Raw genomic sequence first — 7,683 nt, 5'->3', positions numbered from 1 at the left:
CAAGGGAGCTGATTTCCTCAAAAGTGTCACAGCTGTGATCATGGAGAGGGGTAAGTGTGGGCTTTACAGTTATCTAGCAACTCTCTTATTGTGAACACAGAAGGATCAATGGGGGAAGCCTCTAACCTCCACAGTCTCCTTTTCCCAGGTAAAACATCTCACAAGTCATTCTGACCTTCCCTCTCTCTGTAGGCAAGCTCTATACGTTAAACATCTCCCCAGCACAGATCAAATCCTCCAGCACACTAACATTTACACATTTCAATCCTTGACTGGAAGCGAGACATTTGAAAATATGTAGAGCCTGGTTGTTCCTGGAAGAAAGATGTTTCCAAGAGGTTCAGGACCTACAGAGAGTGTGGGGGTTGGAGCTCTGTGTCCAAGGCCAAGGACTATGCACTGACATGCTCAAGAGAAGGAGCAGGCACTGCTCAAAGCCAGGTGCTCTTCTCAGTTCAGGGCCAGTGCTTTGTGTCACCCTAATGTGTGCCAGTAGCTCAGAGAAGACTGACTCGCCTGTGCCAGTTCATATTTGCCTGAAACAATGTTTGGGTCATTCTATGAGGTGTGTGATGTGATAATGTTACCTGAATATTCCCTTGGTTGTATCTACAACAGTTGCTATTGCTTCAACAGCTGCAGGCTATTTTTTCCTCTGACAAATCTGTACCTTATGGGACAAGCTCTAAAGTAAAGGCTCAGGTTGAACTCAGGGCATCATAAAAGGCAGGGCTCATAAAGGAGGTCATCAAGAAGAGTTTTTACCTCTAGTTTCTGTACTTGTAATTTTTTCAAACAAACATGGATGGCAGGTCAGCCCATGTAGCTGTTAATATTTACAGCATCAGGCAGCACACTGGGTAAGAAGTTTCCCATAGTGGGTCTCACAAACTTAGGCAGGTTAGTTGATTATATTAGTTGATTATGTGCAGTTTTTTTGTTTTTTTTTTCAACAGAAACTCCGTGACATCCAGAACAAGTGGTAGATCGATCTTGCTGAAAAAACTCAATTATGCGCAGATACAGGTGATCACAAAGGTTTCTATGAGGCCTTGAAAACAGCATATGGGCCTACATACCAGGTACAAAGTCCTCTACTCAGCGCTAATGGTCAAACCCTTCTAACAGATAAAACCTCCATTCTGAATCGATGGTCTGAACACTTTCAGACTCTCTTCAGTACCAACCGTGTAGTCCAAGACTCAGCAATTCAGTCCATCACACAACAACCAGTAAAGTATGAATTGGATACTGCCCCCACTTTGGAAGAAACCCTCAAGGCCATACAGCAGGTGAAAATCGGCAAGGCAGCTGGGGTTGATGGAATTCCACCTGAAGTTTGGAAACATGGGGGCCTTGCACTCCACACCAAATTTCATGAGTTTGTGGTGCGCTGCTGGGAGCTCAGTGAACTACCATCAGACCTTTGTGATGCAGTCATCATCACCTTGTATAAGAAAAAAGGTATTAAATCAGATTGCTCAAACTACTGTGGTATTACTCTGCTCTCCATTGCTGGCAAAATCCTGGCAAGAATACTCTTGAACAGACTAATAATACCCACTATAGCAGAAGGAATTCTACCTGAAAGTCAGTATGGTTTCAGAGCCAGCAGGAGTACCACAGACATGGTATTTGTCCTCAGACAACTGCAAGAGAAGTGTAGGGAACAGAACAAAGGTCTCTATGTAACCTTTGTCGACCTCACCAAGGTTTTTGAGACTGTGAGCAGAAAAGGTCTGTGGCAGATTTTGGAACATTTAGGTTGTCCCCCCAAGTTCCTTAAAATTATCATCTCACTTCATGAGGATCAGCACGGCCAAGTCAGATATGACAACACACTTTCTGAGCCCTTTTTAATTAAGAATGGTGTGAAACAAGGCTGCGTTCTCGCTCCTACTCTATTCACCGTCTTCTTTAGCATGATGCTCCAAAGGGCCACAGCAGATCTCGATGATCAGGACAGTATCTACATTCGATACCGTACTGATGGAAGTCTATTCAACCTAAGGTGACTGAAGGCCCACACCAAGACCTTAAACCATTTTGTCCGAGAGCTGCTTTATGCTGATGACGCCACCCTTGTTGCCCACACAGAAGCAGCCTTGCAGCGTTTAACATCCTGCTTTGCAGATGCTGCTGAGCTCTTTGGGCTGGAAGTCAGCTTAAAGAAGACAGAGGTCCTCCATCAGCCTGCACCGCAGGAAGTCCCCCATCATCCCCACATCACCATTGGCCAATCAGAGCTCAAATCAGTCCAACAGTTTAATTACCTAGGTAGCCTCATCTCCTCGGATGGTAAGATTGACGGAGAGATAGACAACAGGTTAGCAAAGGCATACAGTGCTTTTGGAAAACTCCACAAAAGAGTATGGCGTAATAAACACTTGAAGAAAAGCACCAAGATCAGTGTTTACAAAGCCATAGTGTTGTCTACTCTCTTATATGGTTCCGAAACATGGGTCATCTACCACCACCATCTGCGACTCCTCGAACACTTCCATCAACGCTACCTCCGTTCAATCTTAAACATCCACTGGTCAGATTATGTGATCAATACATCTGTTCTAGAGCAAGCAGCTGTCACAAGCATTGAGGCCATGTTGCTGAGAACGCAACTGCGATGGGCAGGGCACGTCTCAAGGATGAAGGACCACCGCCTCCCTAAGATCCTGCTCTATGGTGAACTTGCCACTGGCTACCGCATGAGAGGAGCCCCGAAGAAAAGATACAAGGACTCCCTGAAACAACATCTCAGCCTTGGCCATATTGATCACCATAACTGGTCTACTCTGGCCTCAAACCGGGAGGCCTGGAGACACACCATCTATAACGCAGTTGTCTCCTTCGAGAACACACGCAGGATCACTCTCGAGGAAAAAAGGCAGCGCAGAAAGAACCGTAAATTGCAGAATACACCATCTAAGGAGTCTTTCTGCTGTGCCTTTTGCAATCGGATATGTCTGTCATGTATTGGCCTCATAAGCCACCAGCGTGCCTGTAGCAAATGTGGATAGAGCCTTCCCAAATCTTCGTTCGCGAAGCCTAGCCATGATGATGTGCAGTTTTTAATTACTTTATAGGAAATAATTTTCAGCTGGTGGGTCTGGGCCACAGAACTAGAAAGTATGTTTAAACAGCTCTAGCTATGAGAGTAGGTGCTGCTAGTCTGAATGTATTCCACTTTCCAGGACTCCTCTGAGTCTTAGTACTTTTGGAGTGCTGTTGTTAGAGTAGTGCCCAAACACTGACAGATTAATGCCTTTGTAAATCAGAAATGTATGTCTGGCCAATGGAAATACAGTGAGTTTGTGTGTGGAATCTCTATGGTAGGTATGTAATGTCTGTATGGCCACAGCACAGAGTGCAAGATATTAGAAAAGGAGGCAGTGTTCAATAGACATTGATTCTTTTGCAAGCCCTAATGTATGAAATTAGAAGAGTTAACACAAACAAAGATGACTGAAGGGTAGTCAATGCGCACATTAGGATTTGAATTCGGATGTCCTTTGTTCTGGGCCTGGAATAAATCCTTTCCCTGTGGTACTCCATGGTTAAGTAACATGCAGTCAGTCCATTCTAGAGTTGTAAAATTAACTCGTTTCTCCTGAGTTTTGGTTTTGTCATCCTTTCTGGGTCAGCTTTTACACTAAAACATTGCAGAAACATCAGTAGACTGCGGGTAAAACGATTTGTCTCCACTCAGGTGTTCAATACTAGCCCAGGGTTACCTGTGTGTCACAGGAGTGTTATGGAAAGGCCAACTTGGATTCCCAGAGCAGCACATTAGTGCAATGATAGTGCAAGTCAGCCCAGGTGAGAGACAACATTTGTGCTCTCCTCCCACTCCTCTGGCTCAGAAGCTGATGGGTTTTGTGCCGGCTCTGGAATCTCCTGGGCTCTGCGATGTGCAGTGATGGGCGTGTTCCAGGCTGCACTCCTGTATTGGTGGGCTTGTGTGAAACTGTGGATTGTATCTTCAAGGCATTGACATGCTAGGAGACAAATGTATTCCAAACAGTTAAATTTTCCATGAAATTGAGTTTCCATGGAAAAATACTCTGTTTTGTTGAAGTGCAGTGGATAAAGGTTAATAATTTAAGTGCGTCTTTTTATTTTCTGAAAAGAAAGTGATTGACTTGATAGACTTTGTTTTTATCCAGAAATGCAAGTTGTCTGAAATGAGTTTGCTTGTAAAAGAAGGTTGCTTCTTCAGTCCATTTTTTTGTGTCTGGTTATAATTTGCTCATAGAGATTCTACATTCACTTGCTGGGAATGTTCTCATCCAAAGGAATACATGCTGTGCCAGTTCAAGCTTTTGTACTGTCAAGGGGGATAGTCATGAAATAAAAAAATAACAAAGAAGTTCCAGTTTTAAATAAAGATGGTAAAACTTGCAGCTGTCACATAACAGATGTGTTCTGGCTGTAAATGCTGCTGGTCACTGTGCCATTTGAATGCCTGTTACACAGCCCAGAGAAACTGGCACGTGCCTTAGGTTGGGATGCACAGGAGACCCACTATGAAACAGGTAGTTCCTACTCTAGTAAGTGTTCAGCCATTTCAGAATGAGTCAGCACCAACTGAAGCTTTGAATTCCATGTTTGTTGCCTCATAAATAAAGAACTAGAGCAATGCGACCTCTGGCTTTTATTTTGGACAACAGATACCAATAACTCCTTGGAAAGTGTAAGTCTGATTTTCCAGCCCTTTAAATTGGAAATTTCTTATTCCAAATGGCATGAAAATAAGAAGCATTGAAATTTAATTGAAAATTACTTCTGCAAATACATGGATTCTTTTAATAAATGCATCCAGGTTTTCACCAGATTTCTGGGTGTTTAAAATTCATAAGGCTGGGAGTCCTGGAGCAGGCTACTGCAGAAAGGGTTCTGAGGAGCTGGAGACTTCAGAAGCAGTAAAGTTTCTGTAAATTCAAGGCAGTTTGCCTGGTGATTTACCAAGCTGTCAAGGAGACTTGAAGACCTGGCTTGTGAGGTTGCTAGTGGTGAGTTTAGGACTTGAGGGTTTCTTTATCTCCAGGTTTCTATCAGCCTGCTGGGATGATTGCAGCAGAGTATGAGGAAATGAAGTAATTTTCCAATGGAAACCTGCCTGGTTTTCATGAGATTTTTAGTCAAATTTATAAACTAAAATGTTTTGATGAACTTGATTTTTAATTTTTAGGTTTTTTTCTAGTGGAAAATATTCCATTGGAAAGTTTCTAAGTGGACACAAAGACCATTTCATTACAGCTTCAGTGGTGATTGCTGATTGTTCCGACTTCTTTGCTTGAGATTATCTGGATAATGCAGACATCCTCAATCACAAGATCTTTTACAAAAGTCTGTAATGTAGTTTATGAAATGACCTGTTACTGCCAATCAGAAGAAACATGCTGTAAGCTGTTTTACTGGGTCTCACATGTGCGAGTGGTTTTTTAGTGTCGACTCTGCTAAGTTCATAAATGTAAGGAGATTACAAAAACCTGTACAAATTCGTGTGTTCCACGAAGCTTCCCTACAATGAAGGTTGTCTGTTCTTGCCTTAGCAGGAATCCTGGTTTCCCAAAAATGGACAGGAAAATGATATAAAAAATAATTTTTGTCATTCATGTTGTGCTGCTTATAAAAATCACCTATTTTAATTCTTGTTTGCTGGTACAGAGGCACTAACTGATGCACTCCATGTGCAGTTTAAATGACGCCCACCAGTTGTGATCATCTTGAGGAGGGAAAAATTATCAGAAGGGATTTGAGGAAGAGAGAGATAAGGAAGCTCCAGAGATGAACAGTGGCTGATGGCCATGCATGGTCATGCCACATCTACTGAGGGTGCTGGCACAGGAGGAGGAATCGAGATCCTTGAATTCATGTCTAGGCAGGTACTTTGGTCAGAGGTGCTGGGAATGGAGTCTGAAATGGCTCTGAGTCAGCAGCAGCAGCTGCAGAAAATGTGGCTGGGGAGAAAATGGAAAGCAAAACATGCAGGTGTGCGGAGTTGAAACAATTATGCTCTGCAAAACTCAGCTAACAATTCTATCAGTGCTGTACAAATTAGACAGGATTCCAGTCCTGTCTAAACTCTGGAATGATCAACATACAATAAAATACCATAAATTTTTTTATCATAAAAATAGAGATGTGTTGCTGCATACCCACTGTGCTCAGATGTGTTCTGATACCTCAGAGCTTTTTGGGTTTTTTTAACTTTTGTAGATTTTAGAAGTAGTTGTGTGGTGAATGTAGATTTTAATAAAGCTGTATAATATGCCACCCTTTAGCACAGTAGTTTTCACATTTACCCAATCCTATTACCCCCTTTCATATCTAACTTATAAATTCCTTAGCTTGTTTAGACTTCCGTCAAGGTAGGCCTTCTTTCTGTTTAAGAACATTTGCACCTGGCTTGAACAAGAAGATACATCATAGTCAAAGCATCCTTCAAAACCCAGAACTTTGCAGGAGCTCCAATGACTGGACATGCTGTGACAAAGAGGAAGATGGGGAAGAAGGGGTCCCATATGCCCCCAGACCCAATTCCCAAAGGGGCGTGTCGGGAGGAAGAACGGGGGGTGGACAAATCTAGGATTGGATGGACCTTATTATAAAATCACAGAACCACTGTCAGGCCTGAGGTTAAAGGACCTACTCTCTTTATCTCCTACACTAAATTGGCCTGGAGTCTTTTTAATCTGTGGTCTCTTAAGGCAACAGTTCAGTCCAGGAGTGTTTTCCCATGTCTTCAGGGGCACTTACTCTTCATTCTGGGGCAGCCAGCCCTGCAGAGTCTTAAATACAGCAGCTTAAATACAAGAGTACCTGTGCAGTAAGAACTGCAATTGCCAGAGAGCTCTGGAGGCTTCTCCCAAAATTTGGCAAAGGTTTTAGGAGATTTACCCTATCACTTGAAGGATATGAAATCAAGCAGGCCAGACCAACACTTCACAATGTCTGGTTTCAACTGCTGGTGGAATTTCACATGCAAGGTATGTGTGAGCTCCTGCTTGAGGCCATAGGTGCTATTCACTGGAATGAGTGCAAAGAGGATAATGTGTGGACTTCTATTAGTCCGGTCCCTGATTGATGAAGATCATTGTTGGGTGGGAGTAGCCAACCTCACTGCTGCAGGAGCTGAGTTGCTTGGGCTTGGAGCCTCCAGGCAGGGCAGGGATGTATCACTTCACTTGCTCATATTTATACGGCTCTTGTGTCTCAGAGTCCATGTGACTTGGGCTCCAGTGACTGTATTTTCTGCTCTCTGTCCTGTGGCACATGGAAAGAATCATCTTTCAGTGATTTGATCTGCTCCTGAGAATATCCCTGGGTGGTGAACGAGCTTGCAGAGCTCTGAGGAATATACTGCAGCTAAGGTGAGTTATTACATCTTTGTTGACTTGTAACCTGAAATCTATATCCCACTGAGTCTCGCTCTGTAGCCATCGTCTCTTTACCCTGGGATTATTGATTGCATTATAAATAATAATTTAAATTAAATATAAATAAGGGGCCTCTGGTGGTCTAGTGGTTAGGGTGCAGGACTCTCACCGCTGCGACCCGGGTTCGATTCCCGGCCCCCCGGGCACGACCCGGGTTCGATTCCCGGCCCCCCGGGCAGATGGAGCTCGTCAGCCCTGTGAGGCAATCCATCTAAGAGAAGGTCACTCTAAACAAACCTACGTT

Source organism: Lepidothrix coronata, unplaced genomic scaffold (assembly GCF_001604755.1).
Source record: "Lepidothrix coronata isolate B3197 unplaced genomic scaffold, Lepidothrix_coronata-1.0 Scaffold108, whole genome shotgun sequence".
NCBI classification, from domain to species: Eukaryota; Metazoa; Chordata; class Aves; order Passeriformes; family Pipridae; genus Lepidothrix; species Lepidothrix coronata.
This window is presented reverse-complemented; position numbering follows the sequence as displayed.